The sequence below is a fragment of the Mustela nigripes genome, chromosome 13, assembly GCF_022355385.1.
Source record: "Mustela nigripes isolate SB6536 chromosome 13, MUSNIG.SB6536, whole genome shotgun sequence".
Lineage (NCBI taxonomy): Eukaryota > Metazoa > Chordata > Mammalia > Carnivora > Mustelidae > Mustela > Mustela nigripes.
Genome location: NC_081569.1, coordinates 137405702 through 137423741, shown reverse-complemented (window position 1 = coordinate 137423741; position 18040 = coordinate 137405702).

Genomic DNA, 18040 nt, shown 5'->3' with positions numbered 1-18040 from the left:
CCTTCTTGACTCAGGGCTGGAAGCACGAACCTCTCTGTTGAGGCTAACAGGTGTGGGCTAGAGACCACCCCCCCACCCCGGCATCTGGCTCTCTGCAGCTCAGCGAGCTCAAGCTAAGGTTTAGATTGGGGACCAAAGTCTCAAGGAAGCTCACAAGTCCCCAGGTGAAACCGCATTCTCCAGGGAAGCTTTACCAATTGTAAAGGTGGCACCCTGCTCTTCATCTGTTTGGTCCTAAGTCTATATTCTAATTTATTTCAGAAGAAAAGAGATGGGGCATTCGTTCACTCGATTCCTGAACTCCAGTAGCTGTGACCAGGGGTAAGAAGGAGGAGCTGAAGGAGAATAAAAATGAATGAATGAATGAATGAATGAATGAATGAATAGCAATATCTAACCAAGCAGGGAGAGTAGGAGAGCAGCCAAACCTGGATCCTTGAATGAAGTCTTGAAGGAGGTTTAGATATGAATCAAGCAGACAGTGCTGGGAAGGGCAGTTCCTGGCAGGGGAAGGACATATGCAAAGGCATGGGAGTATGAGGCTTGGTGCTTTTGAGAAACAGTCAAAAAGCTACTCTTGTCTTATGATGCTCCATGGGCTACACCTTCCTTACCTGTGGCCCTCTCTCTACATCTGTGTCTTTGCTCCTTCATCTCCTTTTTGACCCTCTCTCTGACCCCTCTCTGATGCCCTCTGCCTCCTTCATGCCACCAAAAGCATCCTGGTGATGGTCGCAATGACCCCATGTTACTAATCATGGTGACCATTGCTCAGGTCACTGGGCCTCCTCACAGCAGCGCTCCCATAGCTGCCATCTCCTCTTCTTGAGGCATTTTCTCCTCTTGGTGTCTAGAATACACTTCGGCCCTGGTTTCTGTTTCCTTTCCTGAAAACTTCTTTTCTGTGCCTTTTGCTAGCATTTCTTTGGCTCCAATTTCTGAGTCTTCCAGGAGATTCTGTTCAAATCCACACCGATTTCAGAGGGTGGAGATAAAAACTTGGAGGTCACCAGCACATAGTTGGCTCGTTAGAAATGAGAATGGGTTATTTGTGAGGATGGGGGAACTAACCTAAGGAGCCGGTAAAGACTGAAGGAAGTCAGACAGTCCTGCTGGTAATGGGGAGGAGCTTGTTGCATACTAACCTCCCACGGGATGGCAGCCAAAGTACGCAGAAACTGAAGGGGATGTGATCCTGGAAAGAAAAGGAAGATCCGTGTTTATTTTCTGACCTTTCCGCTGAGGACATTCCCCGGTCTATACACCACGAGGTGGCTAGAACTCCAAAGGAAAGTTGCAATCTCACGAGCCCGAGGAGTCGGAAGATGGGATCTGGATGCTGGAGCACTTGGAAATGGGGAAGGACAGCAGAAGAGAGCCCCAGGGGCAGCCCGAAGACTCCCATACAAAGACCCCTGAAATCTTTGGCTGATTAATGAATTCCATCTGCAGGAGCAAGACTCCAAGAAGCCCAAGGCGGCGGGGGGGGGGGGGGGGGGGGCACAATTGGCAGGCTGGAAGAACAGGCAGGTACCTCAGCTGCTGCCCACCACAGGGGAGACTGAGTCAGGGGTTCCAGTCTTACCAAGCTGGCGGCATTTGATCAACATGTCAGACTGTCCCCCCACTGAAATTCACAAAAGACCGTGTCTTGAGAAGAAAGGCAAGGCTCAAGGACTGGAGAGCTAAGAAACAGAGACCCCACAAGCCCTGCTTGTCCAGGCAGGGCTGGGATTCAAACCCAGGGGCCCCGGCTCCAGAACTCAAGCCCTCCACCTCAACCCTCAACCCAAGCAGCCCACATCCTTCCTCTAAGGCACTCGTCACCAAATTCAACACCCGATGACATTGCTAAGCATCCCTCACACGGAACCAAAGCTCCCTACAAGCCAGGCGCCTGACACACTGTCCAACACGTACCTGTGGAACACATAAATGACTCACCAAAGCCTGCATGTGTATAATGCATTAATATATTTGTTATTAGTGAAGACATATGATTAAAAATGCCTTCCTGCCATGTAATTTCACACACCCCCTTATGATCCTGGAGTGAATTAAATCACCAATAAACACTCTGGTTTGTAGCTGGGCTTATTTGTACATATCTGCTACCAATTATTTTTAAGCACAATCAGGAATTTCTAAGCGTAATAGGAATGACTCAGTATTTTGATTAATCAGCTCAGTAGGGAAAATTTCCATGGGTAATCAGACTGAACATAAAGATAGGGCATGCTGAGACTGAGTGGGGGGGAGACAGACAGAGATAAGAATTTTTTTTTTTTTTTGGTAGTCAGAAAGGCAGTTTGAGTCAATGCTACAGAACTTCCGAAGTTCCTGTTTTATCATAAACAGGTTGTGGCTGCCACGTGCATGACCACAAACTTGGTGACCTAAGAGACATTTATTCTCACACGGTTCTGAAGGCCCAAAGTCCAAAATCAAAGTGTGCGCAGGGTTGTGCTCCTGTCTGGAGGCTCCAGGGGAGAATCCTTCCTCGTCTCTAGCAGCTCCCAGTGCCCCAGTCATTTCCTGGCCTGCTGCTGCATAGACCCCATGTCTGCATCTGTCTTCATGGCCGCCTTCTCTCTGTGTCTACAAAATCGGCCTCTCCTTCCTCTTTTAAGGACACCAGTCATCAGACCTAGGGCCACCCTAAATCCAGGACGATCTCATCTTGAAATCTTTACCTTGGTAACACCTGCAAAAAGACCCTATGTCCAAACAAGGTCACAATCCCAGGAGGGGATTGGGACTTGGACATATCTTTGGGGCGAACACTGTTGAACCCACTACAACAGCCATGGCCAAGGTCGCTGCCATCAGTCCCTTTAATGGAATCAAGACAGGAGCCTGCTCTGACAATTGCCCACTGACCCCCAGGCGCTTTGGGCATGTTCTGCTGCAACGCATCCTCCCCAAATTGGAGGGGCTCATGTACCTCCACTCTGCAAGGTCTCCACTCTCCACAGAAGGAAACAGAGGCCAAACAGGTTAAATCAGCTGCTCCAGGTCACACACATGCTGAAGTCAAGGTTGACCTTAGGTATGTCCTCTCCAAAGCCAGCGAGATTCCATACCATACCGCCTGAAACACTCCCATTATTAGAGAGTCACCCGACTCTTTTTTCTTTTTAAGATTTTATTTATTTATTTGAGAGAGAGAGAGAGAGAGAGAGAGAGACAGCATGAGCAGTGGGGAGGGGCACAGGGAGAAGGAGAAGCAGACCCCCCTGCTGAGCAGGGAGCCAGAAACGCAGGATTTAATTGCAAGACCCTGAGATCATGATCTGAGCTGAAGGCAGACCTTAACCGACTGAGCCATCGAGGCACCCTGAGAGTCGCCATATTCTTTAAACCCCTTTGCTAAAATGCAGACACTTCCTGACAGAAGTTACACAAGCCTTTGTAGAACCCCAGATTGTAGAGATGCATATTTCACCTCTTTAAGAACACAAGAGATCCCAGAGTGTGTATGTGGGGAGAGAGGTATTATGGAGGAGGGTAAGTTTGCAAATTGAGAGACCGATGCATAAAGAAGTTAAGTGACTTGAGCAAGAATACGCAGCAATTCAGCAGCCTAACCGGAAACCACAGCCGGGAGTCCTGATTCTGCACAAGAAAACCTGGAAACATCATCCAGGTTGGCATATCCTGTGTTGGCTGTGCCAAAGGTTCGCTGTTGGTGGAAGGAAGTGGGAATAGCGAGGTCCTCGCCAGACTCGGCCAAAAGGCTCCCTTGGGCTGACCCTTCCCAGAAGGCCTCCCTCCCTGCAGAGTTCAGAGAGGAGAAGAGCAGGGAACTGAGGGTTAGAGACCTGAGTCTTAGGGATAGGCCTGCTACAAAAAAAAATCAAGTGACCTTGAGCAGGTCACGTCTTCCCTCAGTCTCCTCAAGTTGAAACAAAAATGTTGAATTTAATCATCTCAAAATTGCCTTGTTGTTCATCAGCTTCTAGAATGTGTGCAAGCCTCAGGGCCAAATAGACCTGGTTCAATCCCCCAGTAGATGTCTGGTGTTGGGTATGTCATCTTTCCACCCTTCCACTGAGAGCAGTCCCTCTCTCTTCCAAGGGGGAACTGCTCTCTGTAACTTTGACTTTACGGTGGGGAGGGACTGACCCCATTCCTGCTTCTGCCCCCGAGTGGGCCTGTGACCTAGGTCTGACCTCTCGGAGCAGTTTGCACCCTGAAAACGGGGAGCGGTTCAGGGACAGGAGTGTGGTTCTATCAGAGCCAGTAGATCCAATCCCAGGGTTGGATACTGAGAGAAAGAAGTTCTCTTTCTGCCACGCGTGAGAATGTGAGCCTGACGCGAAGAGAGGGCAGCACAAAGTTGTGTGTCTGAGGAGCGGAGATGTCATGAGAGGGAGGGAAACCAAGTCCTGGGAAGCCTGTTGGAGCATCTGACACACCTTTGCCTGAACCCACAACACCTCCGAGATTCGTGGTTACAATAGCTGCTTAGTCCCCACGTGGTGTCTGAAGCCACTTTAAGTTGTCATTGCAACTAAGTGTCCTGATTGATACAAAAGCCTTCATTTTAAGGATGAGGAATGGAAGCTGGGAGTGGAAAGTGGCTTTTCCTTGTAATCTGACAGCAGGAAGCACCTCAGGACCCATCAAGTCCAATTCCACTCTTTACAGATAAAGAAAATGGTATCCAGAATGAGACGTGTCTTGTTATGTGTATACAACACACACACACACACACACACACACACACTGCTGTGTGAGTCGTCTTATTACAATGCTGAGAAACTCTGTTTATCATCAAACATTTCATACATCCTATTACACGTGAGAGAATTATTATCTAGCCCGGTGCCGTGAAATGCTTTTTCCCATAATGGAATTTTACTCTGGAAGTGTATTTTGGTATTAAAAGGCTCCACTTTATAATGTCGATGGTTCAATCTGTGATCTAAAAGGCACTTAAACGCTTTGAACAAGAGGCATAAAGAGCTTTTATTGCAAATGCCTTGCTGGATCCACCAATTTTGCCATTGATCCTTTTCCCCAGAAGACCACTCTGGAAGCAGCCCATGCGGTAGCAAATCCCATGGCGGAGCTGGACCTCCAGCTAGGGAGTGAGACACACTTCCCGTGCACCTGTTTGCAGATATTGAAGCCATTTTGGCTGGACCGTAATGAGCTTCTTCAAGCACAGTGCTCAAGCTAAAAACCCCCAGCCATGCGGAATGCCCAGAGTTCCAGTTCTCAGTCCCCTTCACTCCCTGTGTTCACCGGGTCACTTCATCTACAAAGTAAGTTTAGCAGGACCAGCTCCCAGTGTCCCCGTGAAGGGTCAGTTGAGTACAGTTGCTAAGAAGCCTGGTACAGATAGGTGCTCTGTGAATGTGGGGTCCCTGTCCCGGTGGGTGTGATTCTTCAATAACTGAGGCTTTCTTCAACATCTAACCCTAACCCTAACCCTAGTCCCCCCCAGGAGCCGTGGTGTAGTGGGAAGAACCCCACACTTGGAGCCCAGAGACCACCCATCTCTCAGCTTTACCCTGGGCAGGTCATTCCCTTCTCTAAGCCCCCCCTTCCTTGTTGTAAAGGGACAGTCGAATATGTCACAGAATTGTGATGGTCACTCATGCTGTGCATGGGCCAATATGGCCACTTGCAACCATGACTCCATGAGAGCCTCCAGCTCAGTCACCTGCCATGGAAACGAGGAATATGATTAGTACTTCTCGGCCACTGACCGAGCTTTGCTAATAGCTGAGCACAAGGGACATTTGGCTCACTCCCTGGTTGTCAGGGGCTAAAGGCAGGGGTGTCCCCGAGAGGAGCTGTGGTCAGAGAGCAGCGAGAAGTCGGAGCAACTGAACAACATTTCCCGGAGAATGTAGCACGGACCAGTGGCCCTTTCAGGGTTCCAGGGTGAAATAAGTTTGGGAAGCATGGCATGCCATACTTTCTGTGAGATCTCCAATTAGCTTTTATAGTCAAAGGGAAAAAATTCATTTTGTTTAATATGGGCTTCCCAAACTCCACCATGGAACATCTGTCACCGATCCACAGCACTCATGGAGGGCAGAGCACACTTGGGGAACAAGGCTCCAAGATTTCAGGAGCAGAAACGGAATTTTCCTGCTATTTCATAGTTGTGCTATCCCTGCCAATACTTCATTCAGGTATTTCGCAATGAAGCCATTCCTTGGGCCACACCACCCGTCCATTCCCAAAGCATTCTTTCACGCATGTATTCCATATTTACAGAGCATTCTCGGCTTCCCATGTGTCTCCGAGGCAAAGAGAACACCCTCCAAATTCAGCTCCTGGCTGCAAGGAACCCATTGTCTAAAAGGGAAGACAGACACCTGGACAGATAATTCAGAGTGACAAGGCCCAGGGATAAATGTGCACCTTGTGGGGTGGGATAGGGCGCAGGGCAGATGTCAGGAAAGTGCTGTTTGAACGAGTTGCTGCCCAAAGAAACAGTCAGAGGAGGCAGGAATACTGCACAGACAGCATGTGCAAAGGCCCAGGAGGAAGATAAAGGGATTTCTGGAATTACAAGTAATAAAATTAGGATGGAGAATAGAGGAGGAGGGGAAAGGAGTACAAAAGTGAGGAGGGGCCGGACCATGAAGAATTTTCTGAGCATGTGTGCCAGGGAGCGTGGGAATCCTTCAGAGGAAGTAAAGAGCTGCATATTTATGAGTGTGTGTGCTCGTGTGTGTGTGTGTGTGCGTGTGTGTGTGTGTGTGTGAAGGGGCAGGGGAACAGCATCATTAGATCTGTGATTAAGAACGATAGTTCTGGGGCACCTGGGTGGCTCAGTGGGTTAAGACTCTGCCTTCGGCTCAGGTCATGATCTCAGGGTCCTAGGATTGAGCCCCGCATTGGTGTCTCTGCTCGGCAGGGAGCCTGCTTCCTCCTCTCTCTCTCTGCCTACCTCTCTGCCTACTTGTGATCTCTGTCTGTCAAATAAATAAAATCTTAAAAAAAAAAAAAAAGATAGCTCTGAAACCCCATGGAGAAGGGCTTGGAAAGACAACTAAAGCATTGGACAATGGCTAACAGGCAGGGTGTGCTTGGATGGTTAAAGATGGCTGCAAATTCACTGTCGATCCTCTTACTGAGAGGTGGGGTGCATTTACATTCCTGAATCAGGACTGTCCGTAGTGACTTGTCGGCCAATAGAACATGGAAGAAGGGACAGCATGTGAATTCTAAGTCTAGGTCGTATAAGCCCTTGGGGTTTCCACTTAGCCTTCTTGGAATACTCACTCTGGAGGGAGACCAGCTGTCCAACTCCCCGAGGACAGCCATGCTGTAAGGAAGCCCAAGCTAGCCATGTGGGGAGCTGTGTGTTGAGAGCATGATGGCCGGCCTCCCCAGCTGCTCTAGTCACCCCAGCCCAGTCATCAGACATGTGAGGACAGATGCCATCTTGGATAATCCAGCCTAAGTAAATACAATGTGAAGAACCAAAGGAACCCAGCCAGCAGGGAGGACCAAGGCCAAGCACCACAGCCCCAGTCGAGCTGCTCAGCTATCTCCAGTTGCTTAAGTCCTCTGGGCTGAGGCCAAGCCACCGTGGAGCAGAAACCAGCTGTCCTGCATGCCTCTCTGCCCCAATTTCTAACCCACAAAATTGTGCATCTAATTAAATGGCTATTGTCTTATGCCATTAAGTTTTGGGGTGGTTTGTTATACAGCAAGAGCTAAATAGAGCACTGGACAAGCTCAAAGCATCAGATCTAGTAAAATAAATAAATAAATATATATATATATATACACACACACATACACACACATATATGTATATATGTATATGTATACATATATGTGTACATATGTATACATGTACATACATATACAGGATATATATACATGTATATATACATGTATATATGTGTGTATATATACTATATACATGTATATATATGTACATGTATATATATCCTGAAACAAATAGGAAGTAGTGCACACATGTGCACACACACGTGCACACATATGTACTCACACTTCTCAGACACAGCTCCTATGTCATAGTTCCTTCTTGCTCTGACCTCCACTCCGGCATGAGTCTCTCTGTGGCCACAATTCTGAAGGTGTAGGGACCGTGGCCAATTGGACAAGGAACACAATGTAAATATGGAGAGTGTTATTAGTAGGTGGGTCTCGCTGATAAGAATTTAGTGCAATTCCAGGAGCCCAGCAAGAACAGCATGTCAGTCGGGGTGATGAGATCATCTCTGCAGCACTTTCTTATGTTCCTGGGTCAAATCCAAGACCTCAGTGCAAAGCCAGCAAAAACCTCCCTTCAAGGAAGGTATTTGGGGGAATTTCAAGCCATTCATCTCCTCCCAAGGCTCAAAGTCAGCCTAGCATAGCCAAAGGCAAAGCTCAGCTTCACCCTGGCTTTCTGTACTGGAAATGCAGGGGCTGAGAGAGGCCTTGGGACTGGGGGCGGGGGGGGGGGGCCTCTGCAGGAGGGAGAAGCATAGTCCCAGAGGACCTTGCAGAGAGCATCCTCCCTACCAGACCAAACCCAGAGAGGCCCTGGCCCTGCTCTGTGATCAAGAGAGCTGAATTCAGGTTCTGGTTCTGAACCTAAGGGTCTCTGTAACATGACAGCTGTTTACCTGTCTCGGAGATATTGTGGGAACATAGCAAAGAGGCAAGGTTGCAAACCCTCTGTCCGGGACAAGGAGCCTTGAGATCATCTTCCTTGAGGGTTGTTCAGGCTGGAATGCATCTTCCCAAAATTCATGTTAAAGTCCCAACTCCCAGTGCCTAGAAAGATGGCCTTTTTTGGAAACAGGGTCATTGTAGAGGTGATTTGTTACACTAAGACCAGGTTATACTGGAGCGCAGTGGGCCCCTAAGCCAATGTGACTGGTATCTTTGCAGAAAAGCAGAAGTATGGGGGCGCCTGGGTGGCTCAGTCAGTTAAGCATCTGACTCCTGGTCTCAGCTCAGGTCTTGATCTCAGGATCATGAGTTCAAGTTCACACTCCACTGAGTGTGGAGCCTACTTACTGAAGGAGGAGGAGGAGGAAGAGGAAGAGGAGGAGGAGAAGGGGGAAGAGAAGAAAGAAAGCAGAAATATGCACACATAGTCACACACAGAGAATGCTACATAAAGAGTGGAGTTAATCTGCCACAAGCCAAGGATCTACAGGAAGCTGGGACAGAGGCCCTGAACACATCCTTCTCTAGAGCCTTCAGAGGAAGCATGACCCTGTAGACACCTTGCCCTCAGAGCCCCAGCCTCCAGAAGCGTGAATGTGAGTTTCTATTGTTGTACACCACCGAGTGGGTGGTACTTTGTTATGGCAGCCAGAGGAAATGCATACAATGGGCCATTCATTTGATAAACTTGTGTTCCCCGTTTCTTCTACACATCAGGTCTCATACACAGAGACAACCAAGACACACCCCTTTCCCTGCACTCAAGGGCCTTCCAAAGAGAAAACCTCATCCCAAGGCCACACACTAAGTTCAAAACCAGTTCAGGAGCAAAAGTGGCCATGAAGAGGCACCTCCCCCAGCCCAGGGGGTCGGGGCAGGCTCCGCGAGGAAGTGACATAGCAGATTTGAGGAACCCATCAGGCTGTGAGGGACAGGTTCCCCACTTGAAAAGCCCCACTGCTATGTTTCCCCTGGAGGATTCTGGCACTTCATTCATGCTCTTCCATCTCAAGATAAAACCTCAAGTGGCAAGATGTACCCAAGCCAAGAATCCTTTTTCTACACAGGGATTCCTGTTAGCAGAGGGAACAGCTGGAAGCTTGGAGAAGGTCAGTGAGGACTCCTAGTGATTTCACGATTCCATATGAACTCCCTGGGGCAGGGAAGGTTTGTAGCACATGGACTCTAAGCCCAACAGCGTTCAGATCAGAACCTGGCACATGGTAGGTTCTCTGAAGGTGTTTCCTGAACTGAAATGAGAGCAGAATTGAACTCCAGGCCAGCCCATTCCCGGGGTCACTGGGCTCCAAGGGGCCTAGGAGTGTCTGCACAGCTCACGTAGACCACCTGCTCCTTCCTGCCAGCTGTGGACCTAATCATCATGTCCACGCATCCGTGGCCAATGCGATGGACGAGAGTAGGAGGGAGATGGTGCATCATGCAAAATGGCGGGCAGCTGGACCTGATGCATTATACTCACTGATAAACCCAGGGAGTACATTTTCCAAGGGTTTCCAACTAAAGAGATGAGGAAAAGAGATAATGAAAGAGACAGATGGACTCCAAGAGAGCCCAAGAGAGAAATGAAGACCCAGAGAAAGAGAGAAACAGAGAATGAGAGAGAGAGAGAGAGAGTTGGAGAGGGAATTTGAATGGTCTTTGTCCCTGGTTCTAGTCCCTTCCTGAGGCTGTCCAAGTTTCCGGACGGAGACAGGAGCTAAGGAGTCCCTTTGTCGCTGCCTCCAATCCCATTGGCTCTTCCGAGGAAGAATACTGAGTGTGTCTACCGCCAGGTGCCTCGGTGGGTTATTTCCCAACGACACAATGAAAAACAAGAGAAATCTTGGCAAACTTTAAAGAAAATACAGTTAATTGCCACTGACATTCTCCCTTTAGTTACAGAAGCAAGCCCTGGCTTTAATCACATGCATTATTGTAATCAGCCTGCCAATCACATGTTGAAATATTTCATTTTTGACATAATTACAGTAGAATACCCACAACCCATCAATAACATGGATCAGGCAAGATTGATATTGTGTTTCCAAGTGGGACCTGACAAAGCCATCATGGCTTTTGTTCGCAGGAAGAAAGGTAGGACGGATAGCATCTCCCTCTCCCGTGACGACTGGGCTTAGAGAGACTGTCTCGCACGTCACTCACGAGAGGCTGGAAAACCCCACTCGTCGGAACTGTAATTGGGAATTTTCAATTATTCAAGCCTCATCTATGTTATTCTTTTTGAGTAACAAATTCAAAATGAATGCTCTAACCTGGGGCCTTTGTGCATAGACATTATTGTGAAATGGAGGCCTATTATGAATTGATCTTTTATGTTAATTTACCTCATTTTCCTTATTAGTTCCTCGCTGTATGTCAGTTTATTCACGTATAATACTCTCAAAAGTAAAACCTGCACCAGAGAAATTGTAAAATTGGGACTTCGACTTTTCCAGGTGGGTTGGCCATGACCCACACACACACATACACACCTCTGTGTGTGCACGTCAAGATAGAGCCTTGCCTTTGGCCCCAGACAGATCTTCAAAGTGTTCAAAGAGTGGCTTTGTTTTTTCATAGAGTCCTGTCCTTTCAGGAAAACCCCCTTTATCCACCTACTTGAAGAGCTGAAGTTGACAGGGAGAGAAGGAAGCTCAGATCTGAGGAGAATGTCCTTACTCAAAGCTTTCTTTAGAAGCATCCTTATTAAGGACATAACATTGTGTGTATTTCATCAACAGAAGGGACCATAAAACAACTCAAAAGCCAGTCCCCGGGGGTCCAGGACAGAGAGTCAGACGGGTCAGCCGTGTGACTTCCAGGAGACCATACCTCAAATAGCTTTGCACGGCACCGAACGCCCACCCCAGGAAGCAGTGTCAGCCATCCCAGAGCACCTGCAGGCCTCGCTGGTGCTGACACTTTGATCTGAGACTTCTGGCCTCCAGAACCGGGAAGACATCATTTCTGTGGCTTAAGCTTCCAGCATGCAGTGCTTTGGTATTGTGGCCCTACCAGAAGGATACACCCAAAAGGCAGGTCACTGAATGGACCAGAATCTTCATTCCCCGCTCCCGGTTAGTCAAGGCCCACCTGCTTTGAAGCTGGAGGATGCTGTCTTGTACCATTTAATGTAGGCACCTGAGTGTGCCTTCTGGGGCCTTCCCTCCCAAGCTGTGAGCATTTTAATAGCACCTTGGGGTCTAATGCAATGGCATATGTAGATGGTGTCTTGTGTAATATGACCTTGGAAGAAGAAAGAAGAAAGAGAAGGTGGGAGGGAAGGAAAAGAAGGAGAGAAGGAGAAAGGGAAGTGGGGAGGAAGGAGGGAGTTAGCTTTGTAGGTCAGATGTCACACATGTTGTGCTTGGGCTCTCTGCTCAGGGTCTCTCATGGCTGAAATGAAGGTGTTGGTCTGCTGCCTTCTCCTTTGGAGCTCAGGTCCTCTTCCAAGCTATTTCTGTTATTGGCAGAATTCAGTTCCTTATGGTTCTTAGTCCAAGACCCATATTTCCTTATTGTCTTGGACTGGGAGGTCACATCAGCTTATTGCGGCCGCTCTCTGGTCCTTGCCAGGGGTCCCCTCCATTCTCAAATCAGCTACAGCAAATTAAATTCCTCTTGTGCCTCAGATCTGTCTTCTGCCACTGGCCGGAGAAAACTCTGTTTTTAAAAGCTCACCCTGGTAACCACCCTCTGTCAAGGAAGGGGACACAATTGTAGCTCACCATATTGGCGGGTTTCAATCACAGGCCAGAAGGCGCATATAGGAAAAGGGTGATTAGCGGTCATTCTTAGACGTCTGTCTACCTTGTAGGAGACTATCCACATGTTTATAAATGCCCAGGAAAGGCTCTGCGGGGATACACATCAAATCAACAGCAGTTCTTGTCTTGTGTGGAAGGAAAATATCCATTCTAGTGATGCCAGGGCTATATGTTTAAATATACACACTGCGGTTAAAGGGTGAAAGTTATTAGATATGAATGAGACACAGAACTTCCAAATGCTAGGAAAAGAAAAAGGAATGGAACAAAGAAAACCCAATCTTTTCAGTAAAAGTCTGGAAAGAGCGGAAAGGAGCGTGGCAACTCAAAAACATAAAATCCTGTCTGCAGAAAAAGAAATGTAAATGCATTAAATTCTTACGTTAAAAGTCAGAAGCTCAGAATGAGTTGTTTCGATGCAAATACCTATCATGTTCAAGAGGTACAATTTAAAAATGGCACACAAAGACTGAAATAAAGACATAAGACCAGCAGCGAGTCAAAAATGAAGGCCATTGTGGTAATAATGTTAATAGAAGACTACATTGAACACAAGCCAAATCAATATTTCATATTAATAAAAAGTATAATTTACAAGAAAATGTTAATAGTGACGACTTTTTTTTGCACCTGACAACGGTATTTTAAAAGACGGATGCAGAGCAGGAAATTTACTCCTATAAAATCATACTGTAAGTCTTTAACATACTTTTCTCAAAAATGAAGGGATCAAATGAAGAAAGAAATGTGTAGAAGATTCAAATAGCACAATTAACAAGCTTCATATAATAGAAGCATAGAAATCTGAACCAGCAGGCAGAGAACCCATGTTCTTTTCAAGGAATTCTCATAAAATGTGATCATATAGTAAGCCATATAAAAAGTCTTTAAAAAAAAAAAAAAGGGGAACACAAACACATTTCTGACCACAAATCAATACCGTTAGAAATTAACAGCAACTATGAAGATAGCTAAATAGAGTCAAACTGCTGCAAAATGTTAAAATGTCATTTTCAGTAATTCTTGAATAAAAGAGAAAAGCAAACCAAAATTAAAAACTGTTAAGAAATGAGCAATAATGAGAGCACAACATATAAAAACCCATGGATTGCAGCCAAATTAATACTCAGAGGAAAACCTATAGTCCTAAATCTTCTATCTGAAAATCCTTCTATCAGGAAGATTGAAAATAAATGAGCTAAACATTTAACTCAGGAGACTGAAGAGCTGGGAGAAACAAGAAAATAAACCAAAAAAATGGCAGAAGGAAGAAATTAATAAACACAAAAGCAGAAATTAGTTAAATAGAAAACCGGAAAATAGGCAGTCAGTAAAAACAAACACTTGCACTTAGAGAGGCAGATGGAATAGAAATACTTTCGGCAAGTATGTTTCATCAGAGATTCACTGAAGATTCTGGAACATAGGGATTGAACCAGGTATTGTTCTAGGCACTGGAAAAGAAATTGAGCAGAGCAAAGAGCCCCTACCTTTGTAGAGATGATGCTCTAGTGGAAGTGGGGAGACAATAAATTAATAAGCAAGTCAATTTAAAATGTCTGATGAGGATGAATGTTCTAGAGAGGAAAAAGGCATGGAATAAAGATACAGAACCTTAGGCTGGGTCGGTTCACAATTACAAAGAGGATGGTCAGGCCTCACTGAGAAGGCACATTTGGGAAAAGACCAGGGGGAAGGAGGGAACAAAGCCTTGAAGATATCTGGGGAAAACTATTCCTGGCAGAGGGAAGACCAAGTGCAAATACCCTCAAGGAGGCATATACCTGGTATGTTTGCAAAGGAGGCAAGAAAGATACTGATGGGGAGCGGGAGGGGGGCGAGAAAAAATATACAACATAGAGGCAAAGAGGAGGTTTATTTTGTTTTTGGTTTTTTGTTTTTAAATAGAAGCTTTTGAAAATGTAGCTTATATTAATTAGATATGGGTCAGTGGTTGTAGCAAAAAACAAAGAGGCTTTATCACTAAGGTCTCACCTTGGGCTCCTTCTATTGATCCTCATCTCAGCTCCTTGTCAGCTCTCAGTGGCCCTTCCAAGCAGCACATTGGGGAAAGAAGGTAAACACTCCCACATTTAAAGGCACGTGCCAGGAATTGCACACAAACCTCACTTCCTTTACAACCTGGATTCTGAAATCTCCCCCAACCTGAACTTTGGGACTTAGTCACATCCAGCCATTAAGAGAATCTAGGAAAAGTTGTCTCATTCCAGGCATTTATACCCAGCTAAAAATTGAAAAATGAGAGAACACATACTGTGGACAACCAGCAGTGTGGGCCACAGGAGCCAAAGATCTTTCTCTAAAAACAGACAAACAAACAACCACAACAAAATCTAAAACACCATGCTGGATGATTTTATGAACAAATTATCCCAAACCTTTAAGAAATAGAGTGTTTCGGGATACATTCTCCAGAGTCCTCTGTTACTGAGTGTGGGAAAGGACAGAAAGTTTCCAAGTTCGACCTTTCAGGATGGGGTGGTCCCAATACTAAAACCAAGAATGATGCATTAAAACTATAGGTCAATATGTCTTATGAATACAGAAGCAAATCCTAAATAAAACATGATTAGTGGTCTCTTAAGAGAGCAATGCAGTTTAATCCAGTAGAGTCGGATGCTAGAAATGCAAATATGGTTCAACATGAGGAAGTCCACCTCACTTCTGGATTAAAGTAGAAATTCATACGGTCGCTTCAAAAGTTACTGAAAAATCATCAGGTGAAACCAAGCATCTAATCCTACATTTAAAAAATAAAACAAGACTGCTTGTTAACTAGAAATAGAAGAAGATTTATGTGAGTAGATAAAAGGTATTGTGGCAGACATTGTTCTAGTCCCCCATCAAACATTCTCCGTTTCACCAGTTGTACCTAACTAACCCCCCAGTGTTAGAGGGCAATATGGCCACTGTGTCAGAGACTACATTTTCCAGCATTCCTTGCAGTTGGGTGTGATCAGGTGATTCACTTCAAGCCCATAGGATGTGAGTAGAAGTGATACCTGCAATTGCTAGGTTATGGCCCTAAAGAGGGAACTGTCTGTTTTCCTTTGAATTTCCCCTTCCCCTTCCAGCTAGCCGAAAAATGTCACTTCCTGGAGAGTGTGGAAGCTTCTTAGGGAGACTGGAGGAACTAGCCCTGGGCTGCTTAACCTGGACCATCACCGTGAACTCTTACGTAGGAGAGAAATGAGCGTCTATCTTACTTAAGCCACAGAAGTCTAGACTCGCTTTGTTGTGCCTGGTAACCAAGGCCCTAACCAGCATGGGAACGCAGTAGTTACTGTAAGTCACCGCAAACATAATTTTAAGTCGTGAATCATAGAAGCATTCTCATTAAAATCAGGAACAAGAAAAGAATACCTGCTCTCTGTATTATTCAACATTTTGCTGGATGTCCTAGCCATGTCCTAGCAATTATGTGAGAAAAAATAATAACTCTTAGAAAGGAAAAGTAAGATTTCCATTATGTGTGGGCAACATTATCTGCTTTCCTACTAAGAACGACTAGAAATGGTAAGAGATTTCTATAAGTGCTAAAATATAAGAGATTTTGAGACTCAGTTCCTTGCTTACAAAATGGGAATAATAGTTCCTCATGGGATTCTCATGAAGATTAAATGAGAAAATGACTGGAAAATGCCTAGCCCTGTGCCTGACATATAGTAGGCACTCAGTAAATTCTATTCCTTCCCTTCTTTCTTTTTCAGCTATAATCGGGAATCCCACACATCTATCTATTACAAGAGCAAAAGGAGATTTCTAAGTTTCTGAAAGGGAAGTAAGTCTCTACTGCATTTCTGTGCTGAGGCAAAACCCTACAGGAATATAATGGAATCAGGGGCTCTCTGGGTGGAAGAAATCTAACAGATTAGTTTGTCTGACAACGCATCTAGTTCCTGAAGGCTCTCTACAACCTGTGCTGGAATGCTTCCAATGCCAAAGAAAACATTATCCTCTAGGAGGATCTGTTCCTTCAATCCATCCACCAACCCATGCATCCATTTATCTACCCGCCCATTCATCTACCTACCCCCACACCTACTACCCACCCAGCCACCCATTCACCCATCTACCCATCCACAGCACCATTCTACAGACACTTACTGAGCATGTATTATGCACCACAGTGGTAGACACTGGGGCTTTCAAACTGAATCCATCTTGGTCAAGATACTTGTGTGTGTAAACAGATAACAATAACACACTGTGACAAGTGCTATAATAGAGTCCCCTTGAAATTGCTATAGGAGAATGGAAGTAATAACCATGGGGAGGGTAAGAAAAAGTTCTCAGCAGGGACGACATTGTACCCAGGAGCTGAAGAATATCTGAGAGATATTCTCCAAGCAGAGAAGAGGGGAAGGACAATCCAGACAGAGGGAACGGGAAACTGAACATGGAAATGTACAAATACAATACATTCAGGAAAAAGCAAGTAGTAGGGCAGGGGTGCAGGTGCATAGGGCAAGAGGAGAAGTGTTAGACAGGGGGTCTGAAAAGGTGACAAGAGGCAAAACTCTGAAACACTTTGCAATCTCTGCTTCAGTTAGAATTTTGGTGAGTAGAACCATCATTCCCTAGAAATCTCCTTAAGGAAATATGCAAAGAATCCCCATGACGTTCTCACACTAATCTGTGCTGCTAGCTTGGGCTTAGAGGCAGCTTTGCAGAATATATTTTTTAAAGTTTCATTATGCCACTGTACATCAAAATAGGCCAATAGAAATTATAATATGGTCATGCCAATAGGACTTGCAAACACAATATTTTAAGTTTATATTGCTTTCCGAGACCCATAAAAATTATTCCGAATGGCTGTTTGCTTTTTGAAGCCAAATGAAAAGGTATTTGCAATTTGATTATTAACAAATCAAATCACTGATATGATATTGGATTCGGTACATCTCAAACTGACTGAGAGCGAAAAATCCTCAGTGGTCAATTATGTAGCATGGCTGGTTTATAGTTTCCTGTGTGTCATTAAGAATAAGCACCGCAGCCAACTCCGATTTTATTTTGATTTATTTTAACTATTTCTCTGCTCTGACAATTTCTCTCTAGGCCTCTACCAGGCACTGGAGTTTTTCTCTGACTGAGGCTAGTATGGATATGACTAGGGGCATAGTTGACCATGTTAAAAAAGCCAAGGGTGAAAGGCTAGAGGGAAAGACAGATGCGTGAACACATCAACACATGGATGAACGCACGATAGCATTTGAGTGCACACCAGATTGTAAGAACTGAATTGCTTTCATAGTAGAAAGAGTGTTGGTTTTCTTACTTCTAGCATTCAGTTCTTTTTATTATTTTTTTATATTGCCTTGTGTTTTCGCCCTGTGCCCTTGACTAATGGAAAAGTCTCTTTTCTTTAGGTATGTTCCTGGCCTTTTGATATTGATGGCTAGAGAGAAGAGAGTACATATGTTCTCAGGTAACATGGATCATTCTAGATTGGGGCCTCCTGCGCTGGGTCTCTGATCTCAGGTTTAGGGAAAACCTGAACAGGTGGACCTCTCCTCACCCCTACTTCAAGCTGGGACCCCAGTTTCAGAAAATCCACAGACTCGGTTAGTGCAAAGAAATGCATGACC